Consider the following 14,700-nt stretch of genomic DNA (forward strand, 5'->3'; position numbering starts at 1 on the left):
CTAATGGCACCACCATGCATGGAGTCTCTCCACTGCTGGTGTAGGTACCCATCCTTCCCTCTACTTAGTTATTTTCCTTTCTCTGAATAACCTAAGACTTCTGTCCCTCAAGACACCATCATCATTCTTGTTCCCTAACCAGTTTTAACTTGAACTCCAGCTGGTCCTAAAGGTTTCATTAGGGCCCGGTGCCCTGGAGGATTTCCCTGTATTGGTCTGAGCAATTCGGGAAGTCCTTATTTGAATCTGAGTTACAGGCTGAGATTTGTATTGAGTTGGGGAAAAGTAATCTTGTTTTTGGTTTTGTATTTTGCTTAAGAGGGAAGAGTTCAGAGTTTGAGCATTGCTTAGGAAATGTTTGGATTCCAGAACTAACCAATTGGCTGGGAAAGACAATAGATTAGCAAGAGCTAAGAGTGAATGGAGAAGCTCCTGCTTAACAGGGTCCCCTAGTCCTGGGTGGGGCTTGGCGGGTGGAGGTGGGCACTGGGAGAACCCTGTGGTACTTAGAAGGGTTGCCAGTCATTTTTCTGTGTATAAGGGTGCCACCCAAAAGGACTTTCAATGGGGGGAGGAGTATGTTTCTAAACTGTGAACAGCAAGCTTTGACTTCCTTTCTAGGATCGCACTTAAAAAGCTCTTGGTTTTTTTTCTTTAATGTACTGGTTTCAGAAAAAGGGACTGTGGCAAGAAGGGAGGGGAAGGGGAATCCCCTGGCAGAGGGCCCATCCACAGAGCTCCCCTTTGTGGTTACTATGGAAACTGGCATAATAGGAACAAAACATAGTCATGTTGCTTGGCAACCCAGGAGCCTAAGGTTCATCACACACATACTCATGACTCCTTCATTTCAGGGAACCCCCCGAGGCTAGGAGCGTCATTCCTGGAAGCTGGGTTATCCCAGTGACAGTCCTAGAGCTCTTGTAGATTTCTCTGTGAATTTGGAGGACTGAGGTGTGGGGCACCTCTGAAGGGTGACACAGTGCCACCTGTACAGCTGACCTGAACCCAGGCCAGTGTTGACAGGAGTCTGAAACCTTGAAGAAAGCAGGTTTTCTTTGCAATGTTAGGGCAAAGGAGATTCTTCTCAAGTGTGTGTGTGTGTGTGTACACTTGTGTGCATGTGTGCAGGAAAGACAGGCTTGCTCCTGCGTCTGGTGTTGGGTGTGGGATAGCAGAAATAGACAGTTTTCCATTTTCTGAACAGGAAAATTTTCTGGCAAGGAACCTAGAAGACAAGGTAAAAGATTCTGGCCATTCCTTCTGGGCTAAGTACCCAGAGGCCAGGGATTCCGTCCTGCTGAGTTCCCTTTTACCTACTGAGGAGTCCTTGGGCCCAGGATTGGATGACAATAATGTTTGTGCAGCTGCAATAAAGACCTACAAGTAGAGGAATTGTTCCCTGGGGGCTGACAGTCTGGAGGAGACGTGAAAGAGAGGCAAGGCGTTCGTAGGAGCCGGGGTTTTGGAGTCAGTTATATCTAGAAACATTCTAGATTAAAGTGAATTAACATGACGGAGGACTGGGGATGTATCTTAGTGGGGAGTGTTTGCCTAGCATGGATGCGACCCTGGCTTTGATCCCTAGCTCCAATAAATAAACAACTCTTGTTTTTAAGCAATTGCTGAACGTCTGCCACCCACCCAGAAGGAAAATCCCTTTAAGGAGTGCAGATGTGAGTGGGAATCTTAATTTTTCCTTTGCCAGCTGTGTGACTTTAGGTAAATTACTAACCCCTCTGAGACCATTTCCTTATCAAGTGCCTCCTCCTCAGGGTATGTGAGGATTAAGTGAGCTAATATATGAAAATCTGCTGCAGAATCACAGACAATGGCCATTATGGCAGGGGTGGGATAAGGAGCTATGGCATGGGCTGGCAGTGGGGCTAGCATTTCCACTCAAAACACTGAAAAATTGTTGTGTGTGATTCTTTGAGACAAAGGTCTCACTCTGTAGCCCAGGCTGGCATAGAACTATATAATCTAGGCTGGCCTGGAACTCGGTGATCCCCCTGCTTCACTCCACCGAGCATTCAGATTTACAGACATAGAACTGTCATCACACCTGTCTGAAAACATGAAAACAGCCCCTTCCTCTGGGCTAACTAGAAAACTTCAGGTGTGGTTCCAATTGCATGATCATGATCTTTAAGGGTTTTAAGGATGGAGGCTATCCCTTCTATTCCCTTAGCCTAGAATGGGACAGGAGCCAGTTCCCAGAACTATGCCCTGACAACCTTAACTTGGCAACCTTAACCTTGAATGAAGCGTCTGGACAGTAATCCCTGTATAACAGTTCCAAAAGCCAGCCTTGCCCTCCTGCCTTCTTCCCTGTTGACCAAGAGGGTGGCCAGAACAAACACTGAGGCAGATACAATTGGCTCAGAGTTCAGGAAGCTCTTCCTTTTGGAGATGCATTGTGCAGCAAAGTTGAGGTGCCCAGTGCCCACATCCCTTCATTGTTCTTGTGTCTCTCCTGTGGCAGCCATCACATCACATCATAGCCACCTTCCTGAAAACCTAGGGACAAATCAATTTTCATTTGAACATTCATCAGGGAACTTTTTCTTTCAAGGAATAAAATGAAGACAGCCCCCCAAGGGTTTCTCTGTGTAGCCTTGGCTGTCCTGGACTCACTCTGTAGACCAGACTGGCCTCAAACTCAGAGATCCTCCTGCCTCTGCCTCCTGTTATTAAAGGCGTGCCCTGCTACCATCTAGTTGAAGACTTTTCAAAATTAACAATCTGTTGGTAATTAACTGGTAACTTTGGGGCAGGAGAGTCTGGGTAGAGAAAAAGGAAGACATTTACACTTTTGGAGACAAGCTATTATGTAGTCCAGGTTTACTTTGAACTCTATGTAGCCAAGGTCACAGATGATCCTGACTCCTAGGGGTCTCAGTCAGACAACCTCAGAGTGACAACCACAACAGGCAGAAGTTTACTTTTTAAGGTTCTGCCTCTCTATGGTGCTTAAATTTCAAGGACTAGGATGAAGCTCAATTGTACAGTGTTCATTTCTCATGTAAGAGACTTTGGATTTGATTCCTAGAACTCATATACAAAACACCTAACAAATGCCCTTGACCATCATGGAGCCATTGATTGAATGTCAACCAACAGGGATTACCTGACTAGTAGGATGCAGAGTACTTCATTTTATTCTTGGTCTATGTTTAAAGATTTATTTATTAGATATAAATACTGTAGCTGTCTTCAGACACACCAGAAGAGGGCACCAGATCTCATTACAGATGGTTGTGAGCCACCATGTGGTTGCTGGGAATTGAACTCAGGACATCTGGAAGAGCAGTCAGTGCTCTTAACCACTGAGCCATCTCTCCAGCCCCTAATTCTTGGTCTATGTTTAAGAGGTGAAAAAAATGCTATTTATATGTAGACAGGGTCTTACTATGTAGCCCAGGCTGGCCTCATACGCAGAATTTGCCAGTCATTACCTCTTGAGTGCTAAGATTAAAGGTATGTACCACTATTCCTGACTCAGTAAATGTATGATCTCAGTAAATACACATCTAAAAAGAATGAAATAAAATGTCTCGACCTGGTAAACACTTGTAATCTCAGCATTTGAGAGGCTAAGGCAGAATTATTGTACATTTGAGGACAACCAAACTTACACTGTGAGTTCCAGAACAGCCTGGGCTACATTGTAAGACCCTGCTTCAGTAAATCATGATCGAGGGCTAGGAGATGACTCACCCTGTTCAGGTACCTGCCACCAAGCCTCATGACCTTTTTGATCACAGTGCAAGCAGAGAACAGACTCCCACAAGTTGTTCCTTGACCTCCACATGATCATGCACACTAAATTAAAGAAGGAGAAACAAAAAAACCACAACTGGCTCTTGAGTTTTATTTTTTTGAAAAGCCTGATCCTTACTTCATATCTCTGGGTGGCCTGGAACTCACTAAGAGTTCACTCTAGGGGCTGGGGATTTAGCTCAGTGGTAGAGCGCTTACCTAGGAAGCGAAAGGCCCTGGGTTCGGTCCCCAGCTCTGGAAAAAAAAAGAACCAAAAAAAAAAAAAAAAAAAAAAAAAAAAGAGTTCACTCTAGTGAGTGCGGGGAAAGGAGTGGATTTGGGGCCTATTGACAGTGTGTTTGTGATGTTTAGTGGGTTGGGGAGAGAGAGAGAGAGAGAGAGAGAGAGAGAGAGAGAGAGAGAGAGAGAGAGAGAGAGAGAGAGGAGAGAAACGAATGTTAGTAACCAAGTCTCTGCTTTGCCTGTCCTTACACGTCCATGCCTGTCTGAATTTCTACCTACATTTCTCCACCCTGGTGCGTCCATTATATACAGGGCTGTTCTCTATCTCTCCCTTCTGTGGTCTCCCTCCCCCCATCGCCTGTACCCTGTGTGGTAACTGGACCTGGACACAGCCCCCAGGGCTGGCAGCAGACTTGGCTGATATTTTTAGCCTGTAAACATGTTTGCCATTTCAGAGGACAGGGCAGGGCTGGTCTCAGCCCCAGCCCACTCATGATCTTGGAGCGAAGGTGCTCCTGCCTCAGGCCAAGGTCTCAGTTCTCCAGCTTGAGGTCTCTTGGGGCGTTTGGGAAGGAAGGGAAACTGGAGTGGGCAGTTGGGTAGCCACCTGCCAGGGAGGGTAGAACTCATAGGGAAGAAGAAAAAGGGAGGTGTGGAGGGGGGATGTAGCCAGAAGATCTCTGCACCCCATCATTAAACATTTAATAAAATCCACATATAGTTAGAAGTGGCTGTGGGAAATGGCTGTAAATCGGGAGCTGAGCACTTACAAATGGGAATATGGGGGAGGAACTGTGAGGGGCAGAAGGACTGGGAGGCAAAGAAAAAGCTGGATGTTGGGTTCCTCAAGCTCACTGGGGCATAGTGGTTCCTGCCTTGCATCCCAGGGAGGCAGAGGCAGGCGAATCTGTAAGGCTATCAGGTTCTAGCCGGTTCCAGTTCCAGAATCGCCGGTGTTACACAGTCTGTGCTTCTTCCCCCAAACAAAACACCCAAAAGGCACGGGGTGGGGGGCAGGGTTTACAGAAATGGGGTGAGCAGTCCCATGGCTCGTACAATGGCTGCAGGCCCGACTGGTGTCGATGAAATGAAGAGCAGACTCCATTCCTAGGGGTCGGATCTAAGTCTTAGAGTCAGTGTGTTTTGTAGAAGAGAGAGCCGGAAGGCGAGAAATGGGCGAGGCTGCAAGAAGCTTAGGGACGGAGAGCAGGCTGGGGCCTGGGACTAATGTATCTGAGCTTGAGAGAAAGCTCAAAGGTCTGTGTGGAGGCTGGAGGTCGAGGTTGAATCATCTGAACTTCTTGGCTGTCCTGCAGAATAGGTTGATGCTGGATTCCAACTGTGAGGGTGAGCCTCTGCCCCTGCGTGCTTCCAGGAATTTCTTGCCAGTGAAGACATATACACTGTTTAAAATGAAGTGGGAAGATCCAAACCCGGGACAGGAGCAGTATATGGGATAGAGGAGGGGGAAAAGGCAACGCCTCCTAGTCCCTGAGCCCCCTCAACGTTCTTCCTTCACCAGCCCATTCCAGGGTGGCTTCAGTGTTGGTCTCACTCTCAGGTCCCAGCCCTGTTCGGGCCCCGCCCGGCCCCGCCCTCTCCCCATAGCTCCGGGCAGACCCGCCCGACCTACAAGAGCCGCCTCCGCGCGCGGGGGCCCGGCCACTCGGAGCAGCTCTGCCGCGGGGACTGCACTGTCCGCCCTGCCAGACCCGTCCCGACTGGGACTCGCTGTCGCCAGCAGTCACAGCACTACGACCTCGGGCCCTTCGCCGGCAATGGCTGCGTCCTGGGGCTGAGCCCACAGGTAGGGAAGCGAAGCGCTGGGCATCGAGGTGTGGGACCAGGGTATGGGCGATCAGGGGAGAGAGGGACTCGGACGAGGTGCATTTGCGCTAGTGTCACTGCGAGAGTTCCAACAGTTTGGAGCAAACCCGGCCGCCTACGGCCGCCGGGGCAGGCGACGCGTCACGCTTCGGGAGTAAAGCTCTTTCTCCAGAGTTGGAGCCAAGTTTAACTAAGTTAGAACATCGCTTCCAAGTGTTCTTAGGTTTTTTCCGCGGGTGGATTGTCGTCCCAATTGCACTGCAGGCCATCCTGGTCTGGTGGTCCCTGACCCACCTCCCTCTCTTTGGGGCGGTGGCTCAGAGCGCTACTGGGTTCCTATTCCATGTTTACTGAGGAAGTTTTCCAAGATTCCCCACCGCCCCTCCCACGCCCCTGCACCGCGTGCCCCCTCTGCTGTCTTTCGCGGCTCCCCACGACTCCATCTCGAACTTCGCGTCCGGAATCCCCTCGGCCCCACCCTGTTCTGTACCACTAGCCTCTCCCTTTCTGGCTCCTAGCGGCGACTTCAACAGCTCCCCTTCAGCTGCCCCGCCCTAGTCTTGCCCCTCTGTGTTTCCAGATCCAGAAAACTCTCTTCTTTCTCCAGGGCGTCGGAGCCTGGAAGTTTGCAGCGTGCCTCCCTGTGGGATGGGTGGGAGTGGGGGGTGGGGGACATAATTAGGGAGATTCCTGCGCTGGGGTGGGCGGGGAGGGGGCTGTGCAATCGACTTAGTCCCCAGAACCTCCCTTGCTCCTTCTAGGGGCGGTGCTTTCTCCCCACCCCACCCCACTCCCAAACTCGTCCGGGCGGGATGGCCCCCGCCCCAGCGCCTGGCTGGATTCCAGCAGCCTGAGGAATGTAGTGGTTGGAGCCGGTGACTAATTCAAACCAGAATTCGGGGTAGGGGGGTGAGGGGCAGAGGGGAGGGGGGAAAGGGGCCGTGTGTAGGCGGTGGGGCCGGAGCGCTGGGCGTAGGTGAAGGACTTCACTGCTCTCTTTGGAACCCTCCACTTTTGCAGTGCACGCCAGCGGAGAGGGCGGGGGGCAAGATCCTACTGTGGAGTTGGAAAGGCAGCGTGCTTAGGGTGTGTGCAGAGAGCTGTGTTATGTAAGGCTTTCCCATGCAGGGAGGGGATGTGCAGAGTGCGGGAGCCTGGGCCTCCTCTGGCCGGAGCCTCTTGTAATGCCAGGACGGGTCTGGGGGACACAGAACCTTGGTGGCTCTGGGTTGGCAGCAGGGCTAGCTGTACATGGCGATGAGCACTGGAAGACTCTTAGGGGGAACCCCGGGGATATGCTATAAGTCAAATGGAGTCCTGACCACGTAGTGTCCCTGGTGTGCGTGCGTGTGTGTGTGTGTGTGTGTGTGTGTGTGTGTGTGTGTGTGTGGTGTGCTTGCCTGTGCGCTCTGTCACTTCTGCACAGTGTGACCACAGAAGATTGTGCGCATGATGTCTGGGTTGTCACTCTGGTTTGGCAGGGTGTGGCCCTAGGCTGTCTCTGAGGACACGCGGTGCTCCGGGTGCTTGTATTATTCTCAACGTCCCCGTTCTGTGGATGGGAAAAGCTTCCTCTAGTGGTAATCGGGGGTCCTTGGAGATTGACCTGGAATTCCCTGGAGAAAAAGGACCCAGAGGTCTATTTCTGTTCCCAGAAAACCGCTGGACTCCCAACAAATCGTTTTGAAACAGTCTGCCCCTAAACTTTAGCAACGACAGAACCACCTTACTGCACCCTTTTCCTTAACAGCAAGCGTAACATATAATAGATGTTGGGATGAGTTCACAAGATCCAATGATCCTCATAGGTGACTGGGAGAGGGAAGGGCACACAGGAAGATGCCATGAGCCATGTTTAGGGTCTTTCTCTACCCATACTGAGAATAGCTTAGGTGAGTTTTGGTCCTGGCACTATTAGGGATGTCCCTGGGGGTAGGGTGGGTCTCTTTACCTTTTTCCAAGTTGAGTGAACCAGTAGCTTCCTTTTCTTAACTTGAAAAACTATGGGCAGGGGCTGTATCTGGTTTGTAGAATGTGCAGATTGTTCAATAGAAGGGAACCCCTCATTTAAGGGGCACTTCCTTGTTCTGAGCGGAGTTATGGGGCAAGGGGAGTATGGGAAAGGAACTGGGAACATGGGGGCTGAGCTAGTAAAGGACTCAGGGGCCTGGGTGTGGATAGGGATGACATCTGGAAGATGTCTGAACTCCTTCTAAAGCTCTTGTCCCTAAGAGATTATGCAAAGGGACATTGTGAAGAGTTCCAGGACATTGAGAGACAGGCATGTGAGTCATCCGAGGCTGAGTGCTAATGGTATGGAGGTCAGCAGCGAGGGAGAGGGTCTTGGCCTATCACCCCACGGCTCCAGGTCCAGGAAAGGACAAGAGAAAAATGGTGGACCAAGGAGCTCTGTGGAAGAAGAAAAGTAGCATTAGCTAAGGACAGAAGCTGAGCTATGGAGTCCTAGTTCACTTCAGGCCTAGAGAGGCTCTGCTTAGAGGTTCAGAGCCCTACCAGGCCTTGTGCTCCACTACCAGACTCTTATGCTCCACTTGGAACTGTCAGGTTCTGGCAGAGCACACCACTCTGAGCCTGAGGAGCTGGTTTGAGGGGTTGGGGTAGAGCTATGGGGGTGGAGGACCGTGTTGGGCACTGGGGTGTGGTCCTACCTTTTTCAGAACTTGGGAACTGCCTGAAGACAGACAAGAGAGGCAAACTGGGAGAGCTAGTCTGACTTCTGAAAGGATCTTTGCCTGGACGCCCCCAAGTTTCTCTCCTTGGGGCTGGGCTGACCACGTGCTTCTATTCACTTAGGTTAGCGGAAGGGCGGTGGCTGCCGAGTTAGAAAGTGCAATACACCTGGGCCCCTTTGGGCTTCAGCCAGGCTCTCAGGAACTTGGCAATTCTTTGATTTGACCACTGGATCATCTGGCTGGCTCCTGAAGCCTTCTTGATCACAATGTTATCCGTGTCTGAGTGTGTTCAAAAAGTGTCCGAATGGGGAGGTGGTGTCACAGAGTGTTTCTGCCGGATTGTCTGCGTACTTTGATGAAGCTCCCCTTTCTCTCTCCTAGCTCCAGTTTCCACTGGGGCTAAAGCTCAAATAGTTGGTCTTGGGTCTGTCACAGTTTGCACTACAGGAGTTGTTTCCTTTCAGTGAAGTTTGTGTTATTGCCTGTGAGAGGATGTCCTGTTGCCTATTCACGGGGCCCTCACACTGTGGTAAGCCTGGATATGTCACCTCTGTTGGCCTCCCGGGACTTGGAGGGCAGAGGCAATGACTGACTTTTCTAGCGTGGAAGTCCGTTTCAGTGTACAGAGACTGCAGTTATGGGCTGAAGGGAGCTCCTTTGTCCTGTACAGGTCCAGGCCCTGAAGTTTGTGTCTAGAGGCCCCCAAGGAGGACAGGGCAGTCTTGGGAGTAGAGTCCCCACAGATAGAGGTTGGGCAAAGCATTTGCGTACAGTCTGTCAGGGAGCGGCATCCTGCCTGGTCCCTGGGGCCTGGAGCGGAGGTTCTGGGGGAAGGGGAAGTGCCTGGAGCTGATCCTGGCTACGTGTCCTGGCTAGGCTGCGGGTGGGAGGGAGCATTGCAGCCGCCGTTTGAAGACCTGGCTCTTAGTCTTTTTGCTACACGGCTTGACCACTAGGGGGCGAACACGCAGCACTTACTAGGGCGCTGGGTGGGGCACAGGGTCTAAACTGTAATCTACTCCACAAAGCAACGACATACTTCTCCCCCGGGTTCCCTAACCATAGGACACTGCCGTTAGTATTTTAATCCCAGAAGTCCACGACGTCTAAGGCCACTTCTTCTTTAGTGTTGTGTCCTGCTGGGGAACTTCCCACCTGGTAATACAATAGTGTCTTCAATCTCTTATCACTAGGAGAAGTGGATAGCCCCTTGGCTAGGGGAGGAGAGAGGGACTCTCCCTTCCTGCTGGAAGTGAGAATTTAGAGCTTTGGGGCTTGCAGCTTGTTCTAAAGAGTTGGGGGGAAATGTGTGTGGCCAGAGTAGAGAGGAGGAGAGGTGGAAATCAAGAAGCAGTCATGGGTCTGGTTGTAGCTATTCTAGAAGTCAATGAGCAAAAAACCCCAGCATGGTGGGGAGGAGCTGTTGGGGAGGGGGATTCTAAAGGAGGTTGGTGAAACTTCCTTCTGATAGTTGTGGTAGCATGGCTGACCCTCGAAGGTAGGTACAGACACAGAGAGGAAGGTGCACACCCAGGGATCTGAGTACCAGGTGGACAGGTGGCAGATACCTGCTGTGAGTCATATAGCTCACCACGGAGGACAGCCTAAGCTGGGAAGGTGGGAGGTGGGGCTGACAAAGGTCTCTGTGAGCTTCTACACATGTATAGTGCGTGCATGCGTGTGTGTCTTTCCCCTTACGTCTTTCTCTGAATATTCCTCCAATATCCAGGTCATCTGGATCTTCTTGGTTTAATTCTTTTTGACTGTTCCCTCCCATAAATGGAAAGTGTCCCATCGTGTCTACTTAAGTAGCTTCATTTGTCTAAACTTTAGATATTCTTGTCTTAGCCTCCTGAGGATTCTAGGTGGCCTGAGACACGGGGTTCATTCCTATGAAGTTTTTTGTTTGTTTTTGACAGGATCTCGTGTAGTCAAGGCTATTCTTGAACTCCCTACGTAGCCTAGGATGGGCTGGAACTTGCTGAGATCCTCCTGGCTCAGCCTCCTAAGTGCTAGGATCACATGTGTGTACCATTGTGTCTGTCTCTGCTAAGTGTCTGCTGTTTTACTTGTTTTGTTATAAATGTGTTTTTTTTTTTTTTGGTTCTTTTTTTCGGAGCTGGGGACCGAACCCAGGGCCTTGCGCTTCCTAGGTAAGCGCTCTACCACTGAGCTAAATCCCCAGCCCCTATAAATGTGTTTTTTTGTGCATGCATGTGCGTGTGCCCTCACGCTTTGTCACATGTGCAAACGTTTGAGGACAACTTGCAGGCATCATTCTCCTACCATGTGGGTTCTGTTGCTCCAACTCAAGTTGAGTGCTAGAAAGAAAAGTGTCTCTTGTCTTCCACATATCAGTCCAAGAGAAATCCAGAACTGGGTCCTGGCGAGTTGAGGCTTTTGAAAAGCTTGGGATTCTTGACTCTTGGGTTCAGAGAGACCCAGAATCAAAGGTTTCTTAAATGCTGGGTGCAGGGTACCGACAGCTCTGCCTAGGTAGGGCCATCGCGAGGCTGGTGAACGCAGGAGGTTCTTGCCCTCCTTGGTGGTACCTCCCTCTGGCTCACTCTCTCCTGCTCCGGCACAGAACTTACTTCTGTGTGTTAGTTTCTCTGTGGTTTCCCATATGTCTCATCCTATAGGTATATTTTGTCTTGGTCTCTTTGCTTGGCTGAAGACTGTTGGATTGAGGCTTGTCTCCAAATTCCTAAAATAATGTTGTTAACTCATCCTGTAGGATTGTTTGATATCCCCTAAGAAGGGGATATCAGTGGCACAGTCCTGGCAGGTAGGTAGAATTCCTTCTCTCTCTCTTCTTTTTTCTTGGTGAAAAAATTTTTTTTAAAAAATAGTTATCTTTAATCTTTTTTTTTTAACAGTTCAGTCATTATCCCCTCCCAGTCCATCTTCATCCTCTGACAGTTCCTCATCCCATTCCTCCTCTCTAGTTTCCTAGAGGATGTCCTTCACCCCCATCCCCACCAGGCTTCCCCACACCCTGGGTCCTCAAGTCTCTTGAGGGCTTGATGCATCTTCTCTCACTGCGGCCAGACCAGGCAGTTCTCTGCTGTGTATGTGTTGGGGACCTCATACCAACTAATAAATGCTGCCTGGTTGTTGACTCAGTGTCCGAAAGATCTTAGAATTCCTTCTTTTAACTATTGATGGCAGGTCAGTGTTCATTTCTCTCTTTCTCTTTGGAGTGTTTATGACAGTATTATCTATCGTCCTTCTGGGTGTGTCTCTTTTCTGACTATCCAACCCCTCACCTGTTTAGGAGTGTCAGGGCTTTCCCTCTGGCAGAGAGCTCTAATCCTAGCTGTGAGTCATGATGTTCTTGGGATGGAAACTCCTTGTTCCTGGCCTCGTGTGTATAGCAGGTTGGTTAGAGCATGTGGGTACAGCAGTGATGGAAGGCTCAGTTACTGAGGTCCTCCCTGAGGTAGGCGGAGAACTTCTTTCTTCCCTGAGTATTCTGTGTGCAGGTTGTGCTAGGCAGGTCCACTCCATGTGCCCTTCTGGTGTAGGCCTTGTCTTCAGATTTGTCCCATTCAGCCACTGAGGCCCAAGGACTTGGCTTAGCAGAGGGGGCGGGGGGAACGAGAGACCCTGGCATCCTGACACATGCAGTGGCTGTCTGTAGCTGCAATAGCAATTGCCCTGAGCTTTCACCTGTGGAGAAGACAGAAAGTCCTAGTTCCCTGGGGTCAGAGGGGAGAGAATGCTCTTCTGGAGGTCACTGTTGTCAAGACTCTTTGCTTTTGAAAATCCTCTGGATCTGCTCAGTTCAGCCCCTATGGTAGCAGGCACATATGTTTTTGTTGCATAATGTGTGTGTGTGTGTGTGTGTGTGTGTGTGTGTGTGTGTGTGTGTGTGTGATTTTGAATTGCAGAAGGGGCATTCTGTTATGATATTTGGCCAGAATCATGCTCTACCTCTGAGTCCTTTCTGTTTTTTACTTAGAGCATCCTCACTACCTCAGTCTTTCTCTGTTCTCTAAGCAGCCTTCTGCCTTAGGGGTTCTCCACTCTAACTCTGCCTCTTCCCATCACAAAGGATAACGTGCTCAACTCTACTGGGCCACAGGAGCTAGCAGACCTGAATTCTAGGGGTCTAACAGTTCCCTATTCTGGCCTCTGCGTGCCTTCCTTTCCCTGTATGTGAGTAGCAGCCAGTGCTGCCCTCTAGGATGCTACTGTAGGGAGATTTGCATACCCTTGTCTAACGGTGACAGTGGCTGTTAGGCCCCTATAATGTGGCTAATGGTATTACATTTTTAACTTTGAGCCGGGCATGGCAGAAGACCTCGTAATCTCAGCCCTCAAAAGGTGGAGGCGTGAGGATCAAGACGTTCAAGGTCGTTCTCAGCTGCAAAGCTAAGGTCAGCTTGGACAATATGAGTCCCTGTCTCAAAAAGCTAAAATCCAAACCAAAACACCACACAGGGCTGGAGAGATGTCTTGGTGGTTAAGAGTGAGTACTATTCAGAGGACCCAAGTTCGGTAGCCATGTTGGGCCTCTTAATAATCACCTGTAATTCCAGTTCTAAGGGAATTCGACACTCCTGGCCTCATTGGCACTTGCAGTCATGGACACATATGCACATATGTACAAACACACACAATTAAAAACAGTGAAAACTAGTTTAAATGCTTACTTATGTAGATACGTGTGTGCCTGTGTGGGTGTGTGCACGTATGTGGAGGTATACACGGAAGCTAGAGGGCTTGGGACTCCCTGGAGCTGAAGTTGCAGATGGTCCTGAGTCACCTGACATGGCTGCTGGCAGCTGAACTCAGGTTCTCCGGAAGAGCATCAAGCATTCTTCCCCACTGAGTCAGTTCTCGTCTTTTCCCCCCTCTTGTGTGTGTGTGAGTGTGGGAAACCGTAGTAATTTAAGTACCTGCCCAGGATTTGGTTCTCATGTAGCCCAGGCTGGCACCGAACTTGTGCTGTAGCTCAGGCCACCCTTAAACTCTTGCTCTCCCGGCTTTCCCTCCTGGGTGCTGAGGCTATAGGTGTGTGGTTAAATTTAAATAGCCACATGGGGCTTCCACATTAGCAGCTCACATCTGACTCCTTTCAAGCCCCAAAGGCTTGTGATGAGTGACTGAATCGTGAAGAATTCTCCCAACCTCCAAAGTCCTTATAGTTTTTCCTGGAGGCTTGACTCAGCCTGTATGGGAGGAGAGGGAAGACATCTACGCTGGCTACCAGCTCCGTTAGCGGAGCACAGACCAGGAGCTGCCACCCCGATGCAGAAAATAAAGCTGGTCACTGTGGCCTCCTCTGCAACCCCTGGCTTTCAGGACCATATATGTTGAGAAGGGAGTCCTTGGCCAGTGGCAGAGTAGACAGGTACTCGGGTAGGGCCAACTTGTAGCATGAGTCCAGTGGTTCCTGTTTGCAGTGGTTGAAAGCTTTTCAGGATGACTTCTCTCAGTAACCTACCGAGTGAAGCGTAGCGTAGAGCAAGTCCAGGGTGGTCCTCAGTGCTTTTGGCATCTAAGGACCCTTGTCTTAGGGCTCAATTTAGAGAAGGGAAACTGGGAAGTCCTAGCCCCTCTGGCACTTGGGGGCCAGGCCTAGGAGGCATTGCATTGACTGGGTTTTAGGCGTGACCCTGTGCATGTCTGGAGCTGTTGCTGCAGACTGCAGTGACTCACCATGGAAGGAGGCAGGGTGGGGCCAGCATGTGGGTGAGAGTGAGCTGGCTCTCTCCTCTGCTGGCTCAGCACCAGGATGTTTGGCTGATCAAGGGGCCCTGCACAAGGAGGAAGACTGGTGCTAGGAAACCTGAAGGGGTGGCTTCAGTTCTTAGGTGTTTGAGCTTGAGACTTTTACATTCCTGTTTCTGCCGGGATTCTGTCTTCTAGTCTGGCTTCTCAGTGTTGGTCCCTGGTAGGGCAGGCAAGACAGTGCCAGTTTCAAGTTGGGAAGAGTCGCTGTGGTTTTCCTCTTAAAGCAGCCTCTTCTGCCTGTTGGGAAGGGAGGGGTGTTTCCCTAGCTCAAACCTGCGCCAGCAGGCTTGTCTCTTGTCTTCACTTACACTCTAGCCAGCACCTGTGTGGTCAAGTAGGCCCACGATAAACACTGTGTTTATGAGTTTATCAAGTTTGAGAACAGGTGTGGTGATCTAGGTTGTTGGGTTTTTGTTTTTTGTTTTTGTTTTGT

At 50.3% G+C, this 14,700-nt stretch overlaps 1 protein-coding gene across 5 annotated transcripts in view; it reads left to right on the top strand.

Annotated features, from left to right (window-relative positions):
- The first annotated feature begins 5,600 nt into the window (after positions 1 to 5,600).
- The window catches only part of Ahnak (AHNAK nucleoprotein), an 88,722-nt gene continuing 79,622 nt past the window's right edge, over positions 5,601 to 14,700 (top strand). For 3 of the 5 annotated variants that reach the window (XR_005492950.2, XM_017588769.3, XM_063278638.1), the window contains exon 1: positions 5,601 to 5,812. The gene's annotated coding sequence lies outside the window, so the exon portion shown is untranslated. The remainder of the gene's footprint in view (positions 5,813 to 14,700) is intronic. The other 2 variants (NM_001398672.1, NM_001398671.1) reach the window with 1 other exon arrangement.

The sequence above is a fragment of the Rattus norvegicus genome, chromosome 1 (assembly GCF_036323735.1).
Source record: "Rattus norvegicus strain BN/NHsdMcwi chromosome 1, GRCr8, whole genome shotgun sequence".
In the NCBI taxonomy this organism is placed as follows: domain Eukaryota; kingdom Metazoa; phylum Chordata; class Mammalia; order Rodentia; family Muridae; genus Rattus; species Rattus norvegicus.